Below are 15,033 nucleotides of genomic sequence, written 5' to 3'. Positions count from 1 at the left end.
CTGCTATTGGGTGATCACAGCAGGGTAGGCTGTTCTTTTGTTGCCCGATTGCTTGCGTTTCACATGTGGTGGCCTGCATTAGCGGTTTGCAGGGCGTTGGTGTCCGCCAAGTTAGAACCTATTACCTGCGCGAGGGTTTGTGTGGAGGTAGTGCAGTGGCATAAGAGGGTGATAGGCTGGAGCCTCTAGTGAGTGCTTGATTTGCCTCAGGCCAGTGGAGGATGCCATTGTGGAGTGGGTGCTGGTTAGTGTGGGAGCAAGATGTTAGACCCTGATTACAGTTGTAAACATTTCACATGGGTCTTTGGCATCGTACAAATCAATAGTCTACGGTCCCTGGTGGTGGCACTCTTGGAGCCTCATTATGACCCAGGCGGAATGGGTTTAATGGCGGCGGTAGAGCTGCCGGTGCCGTTAAACCCATACCGCCTATTACGAGGTCCACTTGCGGGATCCACTCTGGATGTCTGGGCAGACCAGACGTCCTTTGCGGGTCCCGCGAGGGGACAAGCATGCTAACAACGGGCCCGTTATTAACGGGCCCGTTGTTAGCATCATCGCCATTCCCATTTGAGCCCTATTGGGCTCAAATGGGAATGGGGATTTTTACTGGTCCATGGAATGGGCAATTACTGGGTCCGCCAAGGTCGGCATGACCCAGTAATTGCCCATTCCATGGACCCGGTAAAAAATAATTACCGGCGGCAGCCGTGCCCTTAATAAGGGCATGGCTACCTCCAGGGTCCTAATGAGGCCCTTGGTCTGAAGTTGTACCCATGCTCGTCTCCATTTTTTTAAAACACCCCCTTCCCTTGTTTTCAACATTCATTTTAAACACCCCTTCTTCTCGAAATCAAGGAATCCGTAAAACAATTACAAAACCCTGATGCTTGCAAATATCTTACCTGCACAGGACAACTAAGACACCTGTGTCGTGCACTATTTGTGTTCGCCTCACAGAATTCTCGCACACAAGCATCTTGTGCCTGAAATGAGCATGCATTATTTCCACACTGTTTACTTGCCAACAAATAAAATGCATCACAGACTAGCTAGAAAGGTCAGGCTGAGGTGGTGCAGACATTTACTGTGCAGTGTACGCAGAAGGAGGGGCTTTGGGGGTGCTGATGGCACCTTCCCAGTGAGCTGTGACTCTTCAGGGAAAGGGGCCCTTAGCACTCGCCACATCACACCTGTGTCAGCCCCAGCCCAGTAATAAAAGATAACGCTACAAAGAAGCAGACCTGGGGGACATTGAGGGGCCTGCATCGCCCTATGTAAAAGCTCTCGATAGGTGCCAGCCTGTGTATACAAAAAAGCAACCCTTTTGTTTGTATTTCAAGGAGGCAGACTCTGTGTTTTACACTTCAAAAAAGCACCCTGTTCCTTGTTTTTAGGGACGAGGATGAATGCCGCACAGCAATTGAGGTGCCACCACCAGGCTTCGCTGCAATATCGTGACTCTGGGCATAGTGGCACAGTGTAAGATTGAGTCGCGACCGAATCTTAGTGATAGAAGGCACATCATGGTAGAGTGGGTCACAGAAAGCCTCCTCGATCCGGGCACAACCCAGCAGCAGGTGCAGCAGCGTACTGTGCCACGCCAATGCGATGGCACAGTAGAGTCGGCGCAGGAGACCAGATGGCATAAACTGGTCCCCGGCAGCGGCGAATGTGGCCTGTGTGGCCCGTGGGAAGCTTTGTATCCATCATTTTTTTAAAGTCAATAAAATAAGTTCGACTGCTAATAGCACATGCCTTTTACAGCGCTTGAAAGCTGCAGGATAGCAGAAGCAAGCACTACATAAGCAGGTTGCTATTATATTATGACTTGGACAACGTCGCCCCTTTGAAAGAAATCTGAAGCTGTAAGAGACTGGCAGTGGTAAAAAGAAAATGGATGTTAACAGTTAAGGTAACCTTTCCCATACTCTAGACTAAAGCATGGACAGGCCACGTGGCCTCCACTTGCTCATTACTGCACATTGTACGCAAGATTAAGAAACACTCAGATAATGAGTTCACCTGCTGGGAATAGCTGAGTGCATCCAGGGGCGGCCACAGGCAGGGCGCTGGGCAGGCAGCCTGCTCTTGGCCTGTGCACACTGCTTGCATTTCAGACCCTGCTGTAACATATACACACAGGGCGCCTGGAATTCAGTCCAGGCCTGGCACACTGACGCACAGTTCTCATCAGGAGATTATAGTTTACAAAGACAGGAAATTGACAGATGCTCCAGAAATCTCCAGATTTGCTCCAGTTTTAGGCTTTGTGAATCAGGTGTAAGGCAGCGGGAACAGATCACAGCTGCTCGAGGAATCTCCAGATTTTCTCCAGTTTTCGGCTTTGGGTATATGGCATAAGACAGCAGGTGAAGATCAGAGATATTCCAGGAACATCCTGATTTGCTCCATTTGTAGGCTTTGTGAATCAGGTGTAAAGCAGCAGGTGCATATCAGAGACCCTCCAGGAATCTCCAGATTTGCTCCAGTTTTAGGCTTTTTGAACATGGCACAAGGGAGCAGTGCAGATCAGAGATGCTCCAGGAATCTCCAGATTTGCTCCAGTTTTAGGGTTTGGAAATACAGCATAAGGAAGCAGGTGCAGATCAGAGATGATCCAGGAATCTCCAGATTTGCTCCAGTTTTAGGCTGTTTGAATCAGGTGTAAGGAAGAGGTGCAGATCAGAGATGTTTGAGGAGTCTCCAGATTTGCACCTGTTTTAGGCTTTGGGTATATGGAATAAGGAAGCAGGTGCAGATCTGAGATGCTCCAGTAGTCTCCAGATTTGCTCCAGTTTTAGGCTTTGTGAATCAGGTATAAAGTAGCAGGTAGAGATCAGAGATGCTTCAGGAATCTCCAGATTTGCTCCAGCTTTACGCTTTGTAAAGAAGATATACGGCAGCAGGTGCATATCAGAGATGCTCCGGGAATCTCCAGATTTGCTCCAGTTTTAGGCTTTTTGTACATGGCATAAGGGAGCAGTGCAGTTCATAGATGCTCCAGGAATCTCCAGATTTGCTCCAGTTTTAGGGTTTGGAAATACAGCAAAAGGAAGCAGGTGCAGATCAGAGATGATCCAGGAATCTCCAGATTTGCTTCACTTTTAGGCTTTGGGTATATGGCATAAGGCAGCAGGTGCAGATAAGAGATGCTCCAGGAATATCTAGATTTGTTCCAGTGTTAGGCTTTGGATATATGGCATAAGGCAGCAGGTGCAGATCAGAGATGCTCCAGGAATCTCCAGATTTGCTCCAGTTTTAGGCTTTGTGAATCAGGTGTAAGGAAGAGGTGCAGGTCAGAGATGTTTAAGGAATCTCCAGAATTTCTCCAGTTTTAGGCTTTGGGTATATGGCATAAGGCATCAGGTGCAGATCAGAGATGCTCCAGGAATCTCTGGATTTGCTCCAGTTTTAGGCTTTGGGAATATGGCATAAGGCATCAGGCGCAGATCAGAGATGATCCAGGAATCTCCAGATTTGCTCCAGTTTTAGGCTTTGGGAATATGGCATAAGGCAGCAGGTGCAGATCAGAGCTCCTCTGGGAATATCCAGATTTGCTCCAGTTTTAGGTTGTTTGAATCAGGTGTAAGGAAGAGGTGCAGATCAGAGATGTTCGAGGAGTCTCCAGATTTGCTCCAGTTTTAGGCTTTGGGTATATGGAATAAGGCAGCAGGTGCATATCAGAGATGCTCCAGGAATCTCCGGATTTGCTCCAGTTTTAGGATTTGGGAATATGGCATAAGGCATCAGGCGCAGATCAGAGATGATCCAAGAATCTCCAGGTTTGCTCCAGTTTTAGGCTTTGTGAATGCGGTGTAAGGCAGCGGGAACAGATCACATCTGCTCCAGGAATCTCCAGATTTTCTCCAGTTTTCGGCTTTGGGTATATGGCATAAGGCAGCAGGTGCAGATCAGAGATGTTGCAGGAACATCCAGATTTGCCCCATTTTTAGGCTTTGTGAATCAGTTGTAAGGCAGCAGGTGCATATCAGAGATCCTCGAGGAATCTCCAAATTTGCTCCAGTTTTAGGCTTTTTGTACATGGCATAAGGGAGCAGTGCAGATCAGAGATGCTCCAGGAATCTCCAGATTTGCTCCAGTTTTAGGGTTTGGAAATACAGCATAAGGAAGCAGGTGCAGATCAGAGATGATCCAGGAATCTCCAGATTTGCTCCAGTTTTAGGCTGTTTGAATCAGGTGTAAGGAAGAGGTGCTGATCAGAGATGTTCGAAGAGTCTCCAGATTTGCTCCAGTTTTAGGCTTTGGGTATATGGAATAAGGCAGAAGGTGCATATCAGAGATGCTCCAGGAATCTCCACATCTGCTTCAGTTTTATGCTTTGGGTATATGGCATAAGGCGTCAGGTGCAGATCTGAGATGCTCCAGGAGTCTCCAGATTTGCTCCAGTTTTAGGCTTTGTGAATCAGGTATAAAGTAGCAGATGCAGATCAGATATGCTCCAGGAATTTCCGTTTTAGGCTTTGGGTATATGGAATAAAGTAGCAGGTACAGATCAGAGATGCTCCAGGAATCTCCAGATTTGCTGCAGTTTTAGGCTTTGTGAAGCAGGTATACGGCAGCAGGTGCATATCAGAGATGCTCCAGGAATCTCCAGATTTGCTCCAGTTTTAGGCTTTTGTACATGGCATAAGGGAGCAGTGCAGATCAGAGATGCTCCAGGAATCTCCAGATTTGCTCCAGTTTTAGGGTTTGGAAATACAGCAAAAGGAAGCAGGTGCAGATCAGAGATGATCCAGGAATCTCCAGATTTGCTTCACTTTTAGGCTTTGGGTATATGGCATAAGGCAGAGGGTGCAGATGAGAGATGCTCAATATCTAGATTTGTTCCAGTGTTAGGCTTTGGATATATGGCATAAGGCAGAAGATGCTGATCAGAGGTGCTCCAGTAATCTCCAGGTTTGCTCCAGTTTTAGGCTTTGTGAATCAGGTGTAAGGAAGAGGTACAGGTCAGAGATGTTTAAGGAATCTCCAGATTTGCTCCAGTTTTAGGCTTTGGGTATATGGCATAAGGCATCAGGTGCAGATCAGAGATGCTCCAGGAATCTCTGGATTTGCTCCAGTTTTAGGCTTTGGGTATATGGAATAAGGCATCAGGTGCATATCAGAGATGCTCCAGGAATCTCCGGAGTTGCTCCAGTTTTAGGCTTTGGGAATATGACATAAGGCATCAGGCGCAGATCAGAGATGATCCAGGAATCTCCAGATTTGCTCCAGTTTTAGGCTTTGGGTATATGGCATTAGCAGCAGGTGCAGATCAGAGCTCCTCTGGGAATCTCCATATTAGCTCCAGTTTTAGGCTTTGGGTATATGGCATAAGGCAGCAGGTGCAGATCTGAGATGCTCCAGGAGTCTCCAGATTTGCTCCAGTTTTAGGCTTTGTGAATCAGGTATAAAGTAGCAGATGCAGATCAGATATGCTCCAGGAATTTCCGTTTTAGGCTTTGGGTATATGGCATAAAGTAGCAGGTACAGATCAGAGATGCTCCAGGAATCTCCAGATTTGCTGCAGTTTTAGGCTTTGTGAAGCAGGTATACGGCAGCAGGTGCATATCAGAGATGCTCCAAGAATCTCCAGATTTGCTCCAGTTTTAGGCTTTTGTACATGGCATAAGGGAGCAGTGCAGATCAGAGATGCTCCAGGAATCTCCAGATTTGCTCCAGTTTAGGTTTTGGAAATACAGCAAAAGGAAGCAGGTGCAGATCAGAGATGCTCCAAGAATCTCCAGATTTGCTCCAGTTTTAGGCTTTTGTACATGGCATAAGGGAGCAGTGCAGATCAGAGATGCTCCAGGAATCTCCAGGTTTGCTCCAGTTTTAGGCTTTGTGAGTCAGGTGTAAGGAAGAGGTGCAGGTCAGAGATGTTTAAGAAATCTCCTGATTTGCTCCAGTTTTAGGCTTTGGGTATATGGCATAAGGCATCAGGCGCACATCAGAGATGATCCAGGAATCTCCAGATTTGCTCACGTTTTAGGCTTTGGGAATATGGCATAAGGCAGCAGGTGCAGATCAGAGCTCCCCCGGGAATCTCCAGATTTGCTCCAGTTTTAGGCTGTTTGAATCAGGTGTATGGAAGAGGTGCAGATCAGAGATGTTCGAGGAGTCTCCAGATTTGCTCCAGTTTTAGGCTTTGTGTATATGGAATAAGGCAGCAGGTGCATATCAGAGATGCTCCAGGAATCTCTGGATTTGCTCCAGTTTTAGGCTTTGGGAATATGGCATAAGGCATCAGGCGCAGATCAGAGATGATCCAGGAATCTCCAGATTTGCTCCAGTTTTAGGCTTTGGGTATATGGCATAAGCCAACAGGTGCAGATCAGAGCTCCTCTGGGAATCTCCAGATTTGCTCCAGTTTTAGGCTTTGGGTATATGGAATAAGGCAGCAGGTGCATATCAGAGATGTTCCAGGAATCCCCACATGAGCTTCAGTTTTATGCTTTGGATATATGACATAAGGCAGCAGGTGCAGATCTGAGATGCTCCAGGAGTCTCCAGATTTGCTCCAATGTTAGGCTTCGTGAATCAGGTATAAAGTAGCAGGTGCAGATCAGAGATGCTCCAGGAATTTCTGTTTTAGGCTTTGGGTATATGGCATAAAGTAGCAGGTACAGATCAGAGATGCTCCAGGAATCTCCAGATTTGCTCCAGTTTTAGGCTTTGTGAAGCAGGTATACGGCAGCAGGTGCATATCAGAGATGCTCCAGGAATCTCCAGATTTGCTCCAGTTTTAGGCTTTTTGTACATGGCATAAGGGAGCAGTGCAGATCAGAGATGCTCCAGGAATCTCCAGATTTGCTCCAGTTTAGGGTTTGGAAATACAGCAAAAGGAAGCAGGTGCAGATCAGAGATGATCCAGGAATCTCCAGATTTGCTTCACTTTTAGGCTTTGGGTATATGGCATAAGGCAGCAGGTGCAGATAAGAGATGTTCAATATCTAGATTTGTTCCAGTGTTAGGCTTTGGATATATGGCATAAGGCAGAAGATGCTGATCAGAGGTGCTCCAGGAATCTCCAGGTTTGCTCCAGTTTTAGGCTTTGTGAATCAGGTGTAAGGAAGAGGTGCAGGTCAGAGATGTTTAAGGAATCTCCAGATTTGCTCCAGTTTTAGGCTTTGGTTATATGGCATAAGGCATCAGGTGCAGATCAGAGATGCTACTGGAATCTCTGGATTTGCTCCAGTTTTAGGCTTTGGAAATATGGCATAAGGCATCAGGCGCAGATCAGAGATGATCCAGGAATCTCCAGATTTGCTCCAGTTTTAGGCTTTGGGTATATGGAATAAGGCAGCAGGTGCATATCAGAGATGCTGCAGGAATCTCCGGATTTGCTCCAGTTTTAGGCTTTGGGAATATGGCATAAGGCATCAGGCGCAGATCAGAGATGATCCAGGAATCTCCAGATTTGCTCCAGTTTTAGGCTTTGGGTATAGGGCATTAGCAGCAGGTGCAGATCAGAGCTCCTCTGGGAATCTCCAGATTTGCTCCAGTTTTAGGCTTTGGGTATATGGCATAAGGCAGCAGGTGCAGATCTGAGATGCTCCAGGAGTCTCCAGATTTGCTCCAGTTTTAGGCTTTGTGAATCAGGTATAAAGTAGCAGATGCAGATCAGATATGCTCCAGGAATTTCCGTTTTAGGCTAGGGGTATATGGCATAAAGTAGCAGGTACAGATCAGAGATGCTCCAGGAGTCTCCAGATTTGCTCCAATTTTAGGCTTCGTGAATCAGATGTAAAGTAGCAGGTGCAGATCAGAGATGCTCCAGGAATTTCCGTTTTAGGCTTTGGGTATATGGCATAAAGAAGCAGGTACAGATCAGAGATGGTCCAGGAATCTCCAGATTTGCTCCAATTTTAGGCTTTGGATATATGGCATAAGGCAGCAGGTGCAGATAAGAGATGCTCCAGGAATATCTAGATTTATTCCAGTGTTAGGCTTTGGATATATGGCACAAGGCAGCAGGTGCATATCAGAGATGCTCCAGGAATCTCCAGGTTTGCTCCAGTTTTAGGCTTTGTGAGTCAGGTGTAAGGAAGAGGTGCAGGTCAGAGATGTTTAAGAAATCTCCTGATTTGCTCCAGTTTTAGGCTTTGGGTATATGGCATAAGGCATCAGGCGCACTTCAGAGATGATCCAGGAATCTCCAGATTTGCTCACGTTTTAGGCTTTGGGAATATGGCATAAGGCAGCAGGTGCAGATCAGAGCTCCTCCGGGAATCTCCAGATTTGCTCCAGTTTTAGGCTGTTTGAATCAGGTGTATGGAAGAGGTGCAGATCAGAGATGTTCGAGGAGTCTCCAGATTTGCTCCAGTTTTAGGCTTTGTGTATATGGAATAAGGCAGCAGGTGCATATCAGAGATGCTCCAGGAATCTCCGGATTTGCTCCAGTTTTAGGCTTTGGGAATATGGCATAAGGCATCAGGCGCAGATCAGAGATGATCCAGGAATCTCCAGATTTGCTCCAGTTTTAGGCTTTGGGTATATGGCATAAGGCAGCAGGTGCAGATCAGAGCTCCTCTGGGAATCTCCAGATTTGCTCCAGTTTTAGGCTTTGGGTATATGGAATAAGGCAGCAGGTGCATATCAGAGATGCTCCAGGAATCTCCACTTTTGCTCCAGTTTTAGGCTTTTTGTACATGGCATAAGGGAGCAGTGCAGATCAGAGATGCTCCAGGCATCTCCAGATTTGCTCCAGTTTTAGGGTTTGGAAATACAGCATAAGGAAGCAGGTGCAGATCAGAGATGATCCAGGAATCTCCAGATTTGCTTCACTTTTAGGCTTTGGGTATATGGCATAAGGCAGCAAGTGCAGATAAGAGATGCTCCAGGAATATCTAGATTTGTTCCAGTGTTAGGCTTTGGATATATGGCAAAAGGCAGCAGGTGCAGATCAGAGATGCTCCAGAAACCTCCAGAGTTGCTCCAGTTTTAGGCTTTGTGAATCAGGTGTAAGGAAGAGGTGCAGGTCAGAGATGTTTAAGGAATCTCCAGATTTGCTCCAGTTTTAGGTTTTGGGTATATGGCATAAGGCATCAGGTGCAGACCAGAGATGCTCGAGGAATCTCCTGATTTGCTCCAGTTTTAGGCTTTGGGAATATGGCATAAGGCATCAGGCGCAGATCAGAGCTTCTCCGGGAATCTCCAGATTTGCTCCAGTTTTAGGCTGTTTGAATCAGGTGTAAGGAAGAGGTGCAGATCAGAGATGTTCGAGGAGTCTCCAGATTTGCTCCAGTTTTAGGCTTTGTGAAGGAGGTATACGGCAGCAGGTGCATATCAGAGATGCTCCAGGAATCTCCAGATTTGCTCCAGTTTTAGGCTTTTTGTACATGGCATAAGGGAGCAGTGCAGATCAGAGATGCTCCAGGAATCTCCAGATTTGCTCCAGTTTTAGGGTTTGGAAATACAGCATAAGGAAGCAGGTGCAGATCAGAGATGATCCAGGAATCTCCAGATTTGATTCACTTTTAGGCTTTGGGTATATGGCATAAGGCAGCAGGTGCAGATTAGAGATGCTCCAGGAATATCTAGATTTGTCCAGTGTTAGGCTTTGGATATATGGCATAAGGCAGCAGGTGCAGATCAGAGATGCTCCAGAAATCTCCAGATTTGCTCCAGTTTTAGGCTTTGTGAATCAGATGTAAGGAAGAGGTGCAGGTCAGAGATGTTTAAGGAATCTCCAGATTTTCTCCAGTTTTAGTTTTTGGGTATATGGCATAAGGCATCAGGTGCAGACCAGATATGGTCGAGGAATCTCCTGATTTGCTCCAGTTTTAGGCTTTGGGAATATAGCATAAGGCATCAGGCGCAGATCAGAGATTATCCAGGAATCTCCAGATTTGCTCCAGTTTTAGGCTTTGGGAATATGGCATAAGGCAGCAGGTGCAGATCAGAGCTCCTCCGGGAATCTCCAGATTTGCTCCAGTTTTAGGCTGTTTGAATCAGGTGTAAGGAAGAGGTGCAGATCAGAGATGTTCGAGGAGTCTCCAGATTTGCTCCAGTTTTAGGCTTTGGGTATATGGAATAAGGCAGCAGGGGCAGATCTGAGATGCTCCAGGAATCTCCAGATTTGCTCCAATTTTAGTGTTTGTGAATCTGGTCTAAGGTAGCAGGTGCAGATCAGAGATGCTCCAGGAATCTCCAGATTTACTCCAGTTTTAAGCTTTTTCTACATGGCATAAGGGAGCAGTGCAGATCCGAGATGCTCCAGGAATCTCAAGATTTGCTCCAGTTTTAGGCTTTGGGTATATGGCATAATGCAGCAGGTGCAGATCGGAGATGCTCCGAAAATCTCAAGATTTGCTTGAGTTTTAGGCTTTGGGTAACTGGCATAAGGTAGCAGGTGCAAATCAGAGATACTCCAGGTATCTCCATGTGCTCTAATTTTAGGCTTTGGGTATGTGCCATAAGATAGCAGCTGCAGATCAGAGATGCTCCAGGAATTCTCAGATTTGCTCCAGTTTTAGGCTTTAGTTATATGACATAAGGTAGTAGGTGCAGATCAGAGATGCTCCAGGAATCTCCAGATTTACTCCAGTTTTAGGCTTTTTGTACATGGCATAAGGGAGCAGTGCAGATCAGAGATGCTCCAGGAATCTCCAGATTTGCTTCAATTTTAGGCTTTGGAAATATGGCATAATGCAGCAGGTGCAGATCAGAGCTCCTCCAAGAATCTCCAAATTTGCTCCAGTTTTAGGCTTTGTGAATCGGGTAAGGTAGCAGGTGCAGATCAGAGATGATCCAGGAATCTCCAGATTTGCTCCAGTTTTAGGCTTTGGGAATATGGCATAAGGCAGCAGGTGCAGATCAGAGCTCCTCTGGGAATCTCCAGATTTGCTCCAGTTTTAGGCTGTTTGAATCAGGTGTAAGGAAGAGGTGCAGATCAGAGATGTTCGAGGAGTCTCCAGATTTGCTCCAGTTTTAGGCTTTGGGTATATGGAATAAGGCAGCAGGTGCATATCAGAGATGCTCCAGGAATCTCCGGATTTGCTCCAGTTTTAGGCTTTGGGAATATGGCATAAGGCATCAGGCGCAGATCAGAGATGATCCAGGAATCTCCAGGTTTGCTCCAGTTTTAGGCTTTGTGAATGCGGTGTAAGGCAGCGGGAACAGATCACATCTGCTCCAGGAATCTCCAGATTTTCTCCAGTTTTCGGCTTTGGGTATATGGCATAAGGCAGCAGGTGCAGATCAGAGATGATGCAGGAACATCCAGATTTGCTCCATTTTTAGGCTTTGTGAATCAGTTGTAAGGCAGCAGGTGCGTATCAGAGATCCTCCAGGAATCTCCAAATTTGCTCCAGTTTTAGGCTTTTTGTACATGGCATAAGGGAGCAGTGCAGATCAGAGATGCTCCAGGAATCTCCAGATTTGCTCCAGTTTTAGGGTTTGGAAATACAGCATAAGGAAGCAGGTGCAGATCAGAGATGATCCAGGAATATCCAGATTTGCTCCAGTTTTAGGCTGTTTGAATCAGGTGTAAGGAAGAGGTGCTGATCAGAGATGTTCGAGGAGTCTCCAGATTTGCTCCAGTTTTAGGCTTTGGGTATATGGAATAAGGCAGAAGGTGCATATCGGAGATGCTCCAGGAATCTCCACATCTGCTTCAGTTTTATGCTTTGGGTATATGGCATAAGGCAGCAGGTGCAGATCTGAGATGCTCCAGGAGTCTCCAGATTTGCTCCAGTTTTAGGCTTTATGAATCAGGTATAAAGTAGCAGATGCAGATCAGATATGCTCCAGGAATTTCCGTTTTAGGCTTTGGGTATATGGCATAAAGTAGCAGGTACAGATCAGAGATGCTCCAGGAATCTCCAGATTTGCTGAAGTTTTAGGCTTTGTGAAGCAGGTATACGGCAGCAGGTGCATATCAGAGATGCTCCAGGAATCTCCAGATTTGCTCCAGTTTTAGGGTTTGGAAATACAGCAAAAGGAAGCAGGTGCAGATCAGAGATGATCCAGGAATCTCCAGATTTGCTTCACTTTTAGGCTTTGGGTATATGGCATAAGGCAGAGGGTGCAGATGAGAGATGCTCAATATCTAGATTTGTTCCAGTGTTAGGCTTTGGATATATGGCATAAGGCAGAAGATGCTGATCAGAGGTGCTCCAGGAATCTCCAGGTTTGCTCCAGTTTTAGGCTTTGGCTATATGGCATAAGGCATCAGGTGCAGATCAGAGATGCTCCAGGAATCTCTGGATTTGCTCCAGTTTTAGGCTTTGGGTATATGAAATAAGGCAGCAGGTGCATATCAGAGATGCTCCAGGAATCTCCGGATTTGCTCCAGTTTTAGGATTTGGGAATATGACATAAGGCATCAAGCGCAGATCAGAGATGATCCAGGAATCGCCAGATTTGCTCCAGTTTTAGGCTTTGGGTATATGGCATTCGCAGCAGGTGCAGATCAGAGCTCCTCCGGGAATCTCCAGATTGGCTCCAGTTTTAGGCTTTGGGTATATGGCATAAGGCAGCAGGTGCAGATCTGAGATGCTCCAGGAGTCTCCAGATTTGCTCCAGTTTTAGGCTTTGTGAATCAGATAAAAAGTAGCAGATGCAGATCAGATATGCTCCAGGAATTTCCGTTTTAGGCTTTGGGTATATGGCATAAAGTAGCAGGTACAGATCAGAGATGCTCCAGGAATCTCCAGATTTGCTGCAGTTTTAGGCTTTGTGAAGCAGGTATACGCCAGCAGGTGCATATCAGAGATGCTCCAAGAATCTCCAGATTTGCTCCAGTTTTAGGCTTTTGTACATGGCATAAGGGAGCAGTGCAGATCAGAGATGCTCCAGGAATCTCCAGATTTGCTCCAGTTTAGGGTTTGGAAATACAGCAAAAGGAAGCAGGTGCAGATCAGAGATGATCCAGGAATCTCCAGATTTGCTTCACTTTTAGGCTTTGGGTATATGGCATAAGGCAGCAGGTGCAGAAAGGAGATGTTCAATATCTAGATTTGTTTCAGTGTTAGGCTTTGGATATATGGCATCAGGCAGAAGATGCTGATCAGAGGTGCTCCAGGAATCTCCAGGTTTGCTCCAGTTTTAGGCTTTGTGAATCAGGTGTAAGGAAGAGGTGCAGGTCAGAGATGTTTAAGGAATCTCCAGATTTGCTCCAGTTTTAGGCTTTGGGTATATGGCATAAGGCATCAGGTGCAGATCAGAGATGCTCCAGGAATCTCTGGATTTGCTCCAGTTTTAGGCTTTGGGAATATGGCATAAGGCATCAGGCGCAGATCAGAGATGATCCAGGAATCTCCAGATTTGCTCCAGTTTTAGGCTTTGTGTATATGGCATTAGCAGCAGGTGCAGATCAGAGCTCCTCTGGGAATCTCCAGATTTGCTCCAGTTTTAGGCTTTGGGTATATGGCATAAGGCAGCAGGTGCAGATCAGAGATGCTCCAGGAATTTCCGTTTTAGGCTTTGGGTATATGGCATAAACAAGCAGGTACAGATCAGAGATGCTCCAGGAATATCTAGATGTGTTCCAGTGTTAGGCTTTGGATATATGGCATAAGGCATCAGGTGCAGGTCAGAGATATTCCAGGAATCTCCAGATTTGCTACAGTTTTAGGCTTTGTGAATCAGGTATAAGGCAGCAGGCACAGATTAGAGATGATCCAGGAGTCACCAGATTTGCTCCAGTTTAAGTCTTTGGATATATGGCATAAGGTAGCAGGCACAGTTCAGAGAAACTCCAGGAATCTCTGGATTTGCTCCAGTTGTAGGGTTTGGGTATATGGCATAAGGCAGCAGGCACACATCAGAGATGCTCCAGGAATCTTCAGATTTGCTCCAGTTTTAGGCTTTAGGTATATGACATAAGGTTGCAAGTACAGATCAGAGATGCTGCAGGAATGTCCAGATTTGCTCCAATTTTAGGCTTTGGGCATATGGCATAAGGTCGCAGGTGCAGATCAGAGATATTCCAGGAATCTCCAGATTTGCTACAGTTTTAGTCTTTGTGAATCAGGTATAAGGCAGCAGGCGCAGATCAGAGATGATCCAGGAATCTTCAGATTTGCTCCAGTTTAAGTCTTTGGATATATGGCATAAGGTAGCAGGCGCAATTCAGAGATGTTTCAGGAATCTCTAGATTTGCTCCAGTTATAGGCTTTGGGTATATTGCATAAAGCAGCAAGTGCAGATCAGAGATGCTCCAGGAATCTTCAGATTTGCTCTAGTTTTAGGCTTTAGGTATATGACATAAGGTTGCAGGTGCAGATCAGAGATGCTCCAGGAATCTCAGGATTTACTCTAGTTTTAGGCTTTGGGTATATGGCACAAGGCAGCAGGCGCAGATCAGAGATGCTGCAGGAATCTCCAGATTTGCTCTAGTTTTAGGCTTTGGGTATATGGCATAAGGTAGCAGGTGCAGATCAGAGATATTCGAGGAATCTCCAGATTTGCTCCAGTTTTAGGCTTTGTGAATCAGGTGTAAGGCAGCAGGCACAGATCAGAGATGCTCTAGGAATATCCAGATTTTTTCTAGGTGTAGGCTTTGGGTATATGCCCAAAGGGCGCAGGCGTAGATCAGCTATGCTCAAGGAATCTCCATATTTCCTCCATTTTTATACTTTGGCTATATGGCATAAGGCAGCAGGCGCAGATCAGGGATGCTCCAGGAATCTCCAGATTTACTGCAGTTTTAGGCTTTGTGAATCTGGTCTAAGGTGCAGGGATTATTAATGGGTTTAACTCCATGTTATGATACAGCGATTATTAATGGGTGTGTAGAGGAGGTCCTAGATATGGCCTGCACTCCAGCCACCCAGTTTGAGATACCAGAAACATACTTGCCAAGATTTGTGACATATGATGAGCCAATATACCAGCAGAGAGCCGTGCTAGGGCTCTGCCCAGTGCCCATCAGAAGAGCAATACCTGTTGAAGTGCCTACAACCAGACAACCATGGGCAGCAAGGTACCCATTGAGACAACCATACCAACAGCTGACACGAAATGAAGAGTACCTACAAACTGTCCCTGAAGAGATCCAAAGGGCCTTAGTGGAAGGCGAATGGT

This window comes from Ambystoma mexicanum, chromosome 11, assembly GCF_040938575.1.
Source record: "Ambystoma mexicanum isolate Mex_15411 chromosome 11, UKY_AmexF1_1, whole genome shotgun sequence".
NCBI lineage: Eukaryota > Metazoa > Chordata > Amphibia > Caudata > Ambystomatidae > Ambystoma > Ambystoma mexicanum.
The sequence above is the reverse complement of the archived record's forward strand: the minus strand, read 5'-3'. Positions refer to the sequence as shown.